This window comes from Siniperca chuatsi, linkage group LG3 (genome assembly GCF_020085105.1).
Source record: "Siniperca chuatsi isolate FFG_IHB_CAS linkage group LG3, ASM2008510v1, whole genome shotgun sequence".
In the NCBI taxonomy this organism is placed as follows: Eukaryota; Metazoa; Chordata; class Actinopteri; order Centrarchiformes; family Sinipercidae; genus Siniperca; species Siniperca chuatsi.
Window position 1 is genome coordinate 32,131,585 of NC_058044.1, and position 10,105 is coordinate 32,141,689.

Here is a 10,105-nt window from a genome sequence, read left to right on the forward strand (position 1 = left end):
ATACTCACAACTTGACAGGTTATAATAACAATAATCTTCATCATCATAATCTTGTCTACAAATGTGGAAAATTGTGTATTCAGTGAGCATGTCAGCGACCTAGGAAGGAGCTAAGTCATTTATAGCTTTAAAAACGATAAGAAGTATTTTAAAATAAATTATTTGTTTTTACTGGGAGCCAGTGAAGAGAAGTTAAAATAGGAGTGATGTGTTCAAACCTTTTGGTTTTAGTTAAAACTCTGGCTGCAGCATTTTGAATAAACTGGCGTTTATTTAACACCTGCTTCGTCAGTCCAGCAAAAAGTGCATTACAGTAATCGAGTCTACTGGAAATAAAAGCATGAACCAGCTTTGCAGAATCTGATTGTGACAGGAAGCATCGAACTTTAGATATATTAAGATGATAAAAGGCAGTCTTGGAGATATTAGATATGTGCTTCTGGAATTTAAGATCAGCATCTAAAATCACACCCAAGTTTTTGGCATGCTCACAAGGTTTAACTGACAGGGGAGATAATGGAGAGTGAAGCTGGTGCCTCAAAGCCTTGGGACCTACTAAAAGAATCTTTGTTTTGGCCTCATTTAGCTATAAAACGTTTTTGGCCATCCAATACTTGATATCAGCAATGCCCTGAAGGTGGTCATTCACTGGGCTAAGGTAGTTGGCAGAAACATATGTGTAACTGTGTGTCATCGGCATATGAGTGATATGAAATGTTGTATTGCTGAATGATGGATCCAAGTGGGAGCATATATAAGTTAAACAGCAGTGGGTCAAAAATTGACCTCTCCGTATGGAATGCCAACTTCATCTGATTCAAAGTTGCCAGTAGATACAGAGAAAGATCTTCCACGATCAGATGAAAGCCAGTTCAGAACTGTGCCTCTCAGGCCTAAACAGTGGAGGCTATGTCTTGTAAAATAATTTATTAAGGAATGTTTTGAGATTATGATTATAAAAAAAGCTTTGAGCTGTTGAAGAGGAACACAGTTTTTTTCTTAAGTAAAGATAATTAAACAACATTACCTATTCTAATCTTCCTGTAACATAGGGCTGGGCGATTCCTTGAATTTTATTTTTATTTTCGATTTTGGCTTCCAATGATTATGAAAATGAGATAAATGTTTACAAATAAAACAGACTCACCTTTGCACAAGTTATAATTATTTTTTATTGTAGAAGATATCGACAGGCTATATATCTCTGAGGCCTAAACAGACATGTCAGTGGTACTTCAATATGGCAACCATTTAAAACTTGATATCATAAAAGTCCAATTAATCGGCAGTATGCAACAAAAGCTCTATCGGGATGGCATTTAAAATTATTGAGTGACATCTGGGGTCTATTCCAGAAAGCAGGTTTAACAAACTCTGACTCTAACCCTGAACTCTGAGTTGACTAACCCTGAGATGGGAAACTCATCCATCTTCAGTGGCGCTCCGATACTATGATTCACCATGGCAACAGGTAAATAAGTTAACACTATTATATTTTATTCAGCGTAGTCCACTCATTCATCATTTGCCAGACTTGAATTTCCTTGATGGATGATAAAGTGGTGGAATCCCACTGCATGTAATATTTGATGTTTAAATATATGTATTCTGTATAGATGTAACCTGACGGGGACAAAATGCAGGTGGCAGCAGCTGAAGATGAAAATATGGAGTTTACTTATGGACCTGTGATTGTAAAGTCATAGTCCAACCCAGTAATAATGATTTTGGTGATTTGCAGTTGAAAAGATGTCTAAGTTCAAACTGACTGTAAATTTTTAGACGTCTATTTTAAAATTTTAAAAACTTGCTCAACAGCATTTAATGACTATATTTCGATGTGTCTAAATATTTCAACATAGTCACTGAAATGCTGTCAAAACACATTAAGACTACATTTCAGCCTCTATTCAAAAACTCACTTTTAAACTACATTTAGTCCAGTTTTAGAATCTTAAAAGGGACAGTTCACTCCAAAATCTTACCTGTAGTGCTATGTATCCATCTGGATTGTTCTGGTGTGAGTTGCTGAGTTTTGGATATATCGCCTGTAGAGATGTCTGCCTTTCTTTCCAGATATCATGACCCGGTTACTCAAGATAATCCACAGACCTTGTTGTGAGCAGTTTCATGTAGGAACTATCGGCAGAAAGAAAACAGTTCCTTAAAAAACTCGGCAACTCACAACAAAGTCTAGATGGATAAATAGCTCTACAGGTAAGAAGAAAAATATGCATTTTTGAGTTTGGGGTGAACTGTTCTTTTTTTAAATTAGTTTCAGCTGCAGCACAATCATCCTCACTCAGAACCAACTCCAGCATATGTTAACAATGATATGTTCCATCAGGGTGACCAACCACAACATGACAAATGATTGTTCATTGATCAGTGTTTTGTGTGTCTAAAGCTTCATACAGATTAGTTTTATTTAAACAGTGATTACTACAGTAATGTACGGTGAATGTTTCAGTGCAGGGGCACTTGTTGACAACCTGACAGCTGCCTTAATGTCCACAGAGTCACAGGAATATAGAATACATTGGTAATGTACATTTTACCGGCATAATTGAGTGGTTCTGAACGGACGGCCGCAGCAGTTCCTCTGAGCCTCTAATATTGCCGTGGATGGTTTTACATTGGAGTTAATCGAAAGCCCGGTGCGTCTCATACAGACGCTGAAGGGTGCCTTGTGCGTCTGTATGAGACTCCAAGGGGCGTGACAAAACGTCTGTATTTGACGACCTGGGAATGGGTTTGTCATACACAAAGTGAAGTCTGACTGCTGCTTGTATAATCTCCGCAAGGTGACGTACTTGAAACACATAATATACTTGTCAACATCACAATATGGTACCAAAATCACACACAAAAAATCCCTTCACTGATTAAAAGCAGATAGCAGGTAAAGTCAATCAACCATAGGCATGGCATTTACTTGAGTTGAGGGAAATTTACATTGAGGGAAATTTTCTAAATATTTGAATTCATTTGATTTAGTTGGCCATCTCAATTATGGGTGAGAGGGGAAAAACTTATGACTCGAGAATGGAAAGACTGGGTCGGTTCCATATTTATCCACTCAGGATATTTGGTCTTGATAAGTCTTAAAACATTGAATTCAGTTTCCTCAAAAAAGGACTTAGAATGTTTTGAAAAGTCTTACATTGAACTATTTCCTTTTGCCTGCTGTGGGCAGCAATGTTAGATATAAATAGTTTTTGTATCTGATTGCGGGCTGGAGACGTAATATATCTATCAACTAAAAGTGGGATTGTTGTTACAGTGGATTGTGCGCACAAGAGGCGTAGAGTTTTAGTCAGCACCATCAAACCTGTAGCAAACGCTATCATTACTTCTAGCTACAGTAGCTTGGACGCCTCATTATGGGCAAGTGTCGATTTTAGCAAATACTTAAATGAACTTAAAAGAATTCATAATTTTTAATTGGTTAATCCATCCATCCATTTTATTCTGCTTATCTATATCGAGGTCATGTCAAATTAATTAATTATATCATCAGGAATTACTGTTATGTACTGCTTGGCTAACAATGGGGATATCATTTCTTTACAGTTAGATCGTAACAGGTATTAAATTACATTCTATGTGGTATTATTAGTGAATGATAATACGTAAGTTATGTGAATAAAACATTTAAAAATGATATAGTAAATTGTAAAAATATTTGCAAATGTTTCTGACAATACATGAAAACAGTGTATGATGATCATTTATGAATCATTTTGCGAATTTTGGATTAGATTTGAGGACACCGATTGGCTAAATGTTATGTCAAACATTCATGTTTGGCTAAACTGCTACTAGGACCCACCTCCTGTGGGCGATTTCTCCATTGCCCCAGAACAGCTGAGACAAGCAGACAGGCAGAGGGGATGTGTAGAAAAAGCATATATGTTGCGCAGATGATTTTCTGTCATATTTTACACATATTACTGGGTGAATTCCATATTTCAAACACACAAATATTGACAATGTGTTTAATTTATTATTACTATTAGTAGCAGTAATGGGTTTTTTGTGGCTCAAGGTCTCAAGGAGGGCGGCATCCTTGCACCCTCTATTGGCCAGCTGCCACTGGCTTAGTGCTTCAGTCTCTGTTGTAGAATATCGGTATACTAAAGCAAGGGTTTTTGTTGGTCTTTAAATATTCTTGCCCTCCTAAGAGATCCTCTCACGATCCGCGCACCAAGTTTTTATTTTTTTATTATTTTTTATTCTTTTATTCTTTAGATCTTCTATGAATGGGGGATGCCATTTTCCAAGAGAATTGATTGGTCAGTAGGCAGTACTTGTACGTGTTGATCTGTTATCTCCAGCATAACCTTCTCCAAAACAGGTTAGGTGTTCAGCTTAAGTTACCATGGCGATCTACCCCGCTAAGGACTGAAAACCCAGGGTTAAACCTGCAGTTACCCCTCTAACCCCAAATCCTGCTTCATAGTATAGGCCCCAGGACCAATTGATACTGCACACATAATTTCTAACTCAAAAAAGATTAGTGTTACGTTACTCTTTAAATTAAGACAGATATATTGGAAAAACAAAACAAAAACAAGCTCTAATGTGTCAAAATAAACTCAAGTAAAATCTCACTGTGAACAAAAGGGAAATTTAAAGCCACTGGTTACATTACAAGTTTCCATCATTTCACTTTACTGCAGGGTAGTTTCCTCAATCTGTTCAGGTAAAGCAAAGGGTGAATGAAGCCAGTCAAAAGATCTGCTGATGCCACATTTGACATAATGTAGCATTGTGTGTGGTCAAACTGCTATAAAGTGATGCCAATGATTACGAAGCTGAGAACAACAGACGTGTTGAGCAAAGTGATGTTAAAAGCCTTTCCCTTCATGTTGTTCAATCCCTTGCTGTCTGTCTGTCCCTGTCTCCTGTTCCTGGCTGACTCAGAGCACCAAAAATATAAAAATGTAAAAGAACAGTAAGCTTTAAAAGGAAAATGACACCAATGTAGTGTTAAATACAAAATCAAAGGATGTCAGGGGTTTGCACCTGAGGAAAAACACAGGATGAAGTACTTCCAGGTAACACTCCATGGAAATACAGGACTGGAACAGGGGCTGAAAAATGTATAAAAAGATGTCAAACAAACTAGTTAAATCAACCATCCACAAAATATTTGTCAAAGTAAACAGCATGTTAAATACACAACCCAAACAGGTGAGAAGATCAGACACAACCAAGTTGACAGTGAAGAGCTTGGCGGCCATCGTCCCTGCTGCTCCAGTCACAATCAGCCACATGTAGCTGTTGATGGGGAGACCGAAGATGATTTTGACGGAGTAGGCAGCAGTTCTTGCTGAGATGAACACAGGGGAGTAGTTTGAACAGGAGTAAGTGGAGGTAGAGAAACTGGAATTGTTCAGGGTGTTGTTCATCATAACGTTCAGTTGAGATTTAAGGAGTTCTTGGAATCCTGTGGAATTATTATGTACATTGACATTATTAAACAAGATTTAAATAAGATTCAAAAATAGCCTCTGAGCTAAAATATCTTTTTTTCTGAGCTTAATTTTTAGGTAAATATGTTTTGTTTTTCTGTCCCAAATGTTTTGTGAATGAAGCATTGTTCAGCAAATTAATTGTCACATTTTTGGATTTCAGGTGTTAAACCTTTAGGTAGGATGTGACGGTGAAATGTCAGCTTTGTTAAGAACTGTGGCAATATCTAGTTTACCAAATCAAACTTTTTGATATCGACTGCATTTTTCTAACCCTCTGCTGTTTTTGTTTCTGTGCCCTAAAAGCTGCTAAGCTGTGCAAGCCCTCCACCATCAGCCATCCTAGGACCTCTCTCCTGGCTGTCGGTGCCTCATCCAGTCGTTGATCTGGATCTTCGTCCCCCAGGAGATTCAGCCTCTCCTTGTCTCTCCCGAGTTTGCATGTTATCATGGCTCTCTCTCCCTATGTGTGTTTGTTTGTTTCTCCTCTCTGTGTGAATGCTGACCTCTTCTGAGTTTGTGTGGCCTGTCTGCTTTCCAGGTGTCTATGGTGGAGAGGAGGTGGTCTCGCTCAGATCCTACTTATTGGGCGACACCTGAAGCTGCTCAATTATCCTTCTGCATCCATTCTCTTCCCTTAAGTTTTACAATCTACATTTTGTCATCATAACTGTATATTGTCATGTATGACTTTCTGTTGTGAATCTATTCTGTAGACACGACATTTGTCACGCCCCTTGGCACCTTGGCTGAAGGTACCCCCTGAAGGGTACCATTTAATTCTCATTTAATCCCTGCACTTGTCATGTTCATATATGTATATCATCAAACTGCACTTGATATTGTGCATTGCATTAGCCTCCACTGTTAAATAATGTAATTATTTATGTACATGTCACATTTAATGTTTGCGCTTGTCACCTTCATATATTTCATACACTTAATTTCGTTGTGCATAGCACAGTCCATATTTCCTTTTTTATATCTCATTTCAAAACTATTAGTATTCCATTCTGTAAATAGATTTTAAAATGTCAATTTAATTTTAATATTACTTTATTTAATTATTATTATTATTATTATTATTACAATACTTTTGTCTATTCTTATTCTTCTGTGTTGCGTTTTTTTGGGAGCAAATGCTTTGTATGCTTACATTGGCTAATAAAAGATACATGGTTGGAAAGGTTGTGAGCTGAAGAGTAAGATATGTCAGTATGAAGATTCTTCACGGCTCCTGCTTTGAGATACTGACCTATGAACCTTGACCTCGGTGCATGTTTGAAGGTTTATAATCCAGCAACAAAAGAGGCTACAGACATGGGACCAACTGTTATAGAGAACTCTTGACTTCGGAGATCATGTGAGCATAGTCAACAACTGGGGCTGCCAAATAAGATAAATTTCATTGATCCCACACCAGGGAAATTTGCTTATTACAGCAGCTCAAGATTCAACACGTACAGGAAAAATGTTGATAGATAAAAAATACACATAAAATAAAAATTAAATATAAATAGAGAATATAAAACAAGAGCTATAAACACTATATACACCTGTCATTTATTTAAGAATTGACGGCACAGGATACAGCAGGAGGTAGTTGACAGAATTAATACCTTCTGCCACTTTTTGTCACTCAATGGTTTTCATTTATGATACCTGAACTAAGGCCTCCATCAAAACTTTTCACTTTTCTTGACCTCACCACCAAGTGTCTCAACTTCACATTTGATGAAATTGTGCTCTCTGACATTCGTTGCTCTGCCATGTCTAACAACTTGTAGTGAATATAGCACTCACAGCAAACATGGGTTGGAAGTGTATGAAATGTACACAAGAGTCCTAACAACTTTTCTCATAGAAATGTAGTTTATTTACAATTTACACATAATGAACAGAGAGGAATGAAGAAATGCCGTGAAGAGTCAAAACCACAAATCAGATCACAAAAGAAGAAAATACATTGATAAAGACGTGATTGTGTTTCATGATTGTCGTCAAGGTATGTACTGTAGGATAAGGAAATGTCTACTGTATTTCCCAGCTCAGCTCTATAGGTGGCGCCCTAGGTGAGATCTGGGAGGCAAAAATATACAGTACCAATATTAATGTACAGCATTAGCCTATATTATCGAATATACAGCATCCCAAATGCTTTTAAGGGTAGATGGTGTTAAATTTAAATGGTAAATGGATGCATTTATACAGCGCTTTGATCCAAAGTGCCTGGCATTTACATTTCGGGGGAAAGTGAAACTCCTTTCAGTGAGTATATGATGTGTATATCAGGTGTACAAGTTATTTTAGTCAAGGGTATACATGTGTACAGCAATGCCACTACTGTAAATAGCATGAGAAAAGCAACCAGCCACTTACATAAACACAGGATAATGTGGATCACTGTTACGACCATCTTTGTGACCTTCTGTACAAGGAAATGGATAAATACTGTGCAGTAAAAATTGATGTTATGAAAAAGAATTACTGAACAAAGCGACCATATTGGAATAACAAATTAAATGAATTATGGATTAACCTGTGCTCAGCAGAGAAAATGTGTAAGGACCAGAGCAAGAGAGGGAATTTAAAGATTAGGCTTAGGTTTTTCAAGAGACGTTTTAGGAGAGGACAAACTCTCCAGTTAGAACAATCCCAAATCATAAGCCACAGCACTTTTGGACGGAAATACATAAAATGGGTCCAAAAGTTGATTCCAATGGAGCTCCTAATGAAAAATGGTGAATCTTCATTTGAGACTGACCAGATATTAAAGAAGTGGGAAACAGATTATAATAATTTGTATGCATGTAACAGTCCTCCTCTATTTAATGGTCAATTTTAAATGAAATCTGTAAATTAAAATGTGATCTTGAAAATGGGATGAGTAATACAGCATACTGTCTAAACCATATGCTGAATAGTGAGATCACACTACAGGTGCAGAGGGTAGTAGATAAAGCTAAATTAAATAAAGCTATGGGTTTAGAGGACCTCCCTAAGGATGTCTTTAAAAGTACTAATGTGTTGAATATTTTACATTGTCTATGTCAGACGTGCTTTCAGAGTGGTATTATTCCGTCTGTGTGGAACAAATCCATAATCAAACCCATCCTTAAATCTGTAAAAGCTGACCCTAGAGTACCATTAAGCTACAGAGGTATCAGCTTGATCAGAACAGTTTATAAATTGTATTCAGGTGTCCTGCATAGAGCAGAACGGTTTTAGGAAAAACAGGGCATGTATTGATCATATTTATGCTGTATGCTCTGTGGTGAGAGCTAGACTACAAGGGGGTAAAAACATGTTTGCTTGTTTTGTTGATTCCTAGAAAGCCTTTGACTGGATCAATAGAGATCCTCTGCAGTAGAAGTTCATTTGCTCTGGTATTGACAGTAAATTTTATGATGCCATCAAAACCATGACTTAGCTCAAGAAATCAAGCAGGCCGATCTAGGTACATCGATGATGATATGAACTTTAGTATTCTGTTATATGCTGATGCTTGCCGAAAAAGAAATTAATTTATTAAAAATTCTGAATATTGAGTTTATGGTGTAGTAAATGGAGACTTGCTAATATCAATGAAAAAACACAGATTATACATTTTAGAAAAGCAATGTGAAGAGCAGAGCAACCGTATATTTCAGTGTGGATCAATGACCCTAAAGTACACCGCTTCTTCGTCTTTAATGAAAACCTGAGCCTTTCAGAGGGCAGAGAAGCGTTGGCAGAGTGTTAGGGTCTGTGATGAACAAAATGAAACTGTGTCCTGACCTTGGTTTTTCAACTTTATGATTCAATGGTTGGCTCAATTTTATTTTATGCTGCAGGAATGTGGGGATACCCCTGACAGTGATGCTATCCAGAGTCAGGCCATGAGGTGCTTTCTTGGGGGTGCATACATATACTGCTGTGTATTAAGTAAGTGGGCTATTGAAGGGACATGGGATGGGACTCATGTCTTTGTAAAGCAGAGGTGTGAAATAGCTCCGCTGTGGAACCGCCTGCTCCAGTTGCCAGAGGAAAGGCTAACCGAAAAGATTTTTACCTGGGACAGAGCACACAGTTATTCTTGGTCAGGAGAGGTTTCTGCAATATTTCTTCTTTCTGATTTACATTTTATGGTCAGGAATAATTTGCAGTGTAATATTATTATAGTCAAACAAAAACTATTAACAATTGAGGAAGGCAGATATAAAGGCATTCCCAATGAGCAGTGTTTGTGTTTTATCTGATCTTGGTGTTGGTGAGGATGAACTTCCTCTTGTGTTCCACTGCCCCATGTACAGTGACTTGAGGAATCATGTTTGAAATAAAACAGCTGAACCCTGATTTGTTCTGGTTGTCTGAAAGTAATATGTTGAGTCGGCTCCTTAATGAGGTTTTTATCTTAGCAAGGTTTATAGAAAATGCTTGGCAACTAAGACAGAGAACACTGTATCCGACATTACAGGGCATTTCTGTCATGGAAATTGAATGTTTTGAAATGTTCTCTTTTTGAATTTGTGGAAATGTCTATTATGATTTGTCATGTGGCCATCCTGGCTGTTGGTGCTGTCTAGTGTCTTGTAAGCCCATATGGGCTGGGCACCATATTGTGCAGGACTCTCAAACAAATAAACTGA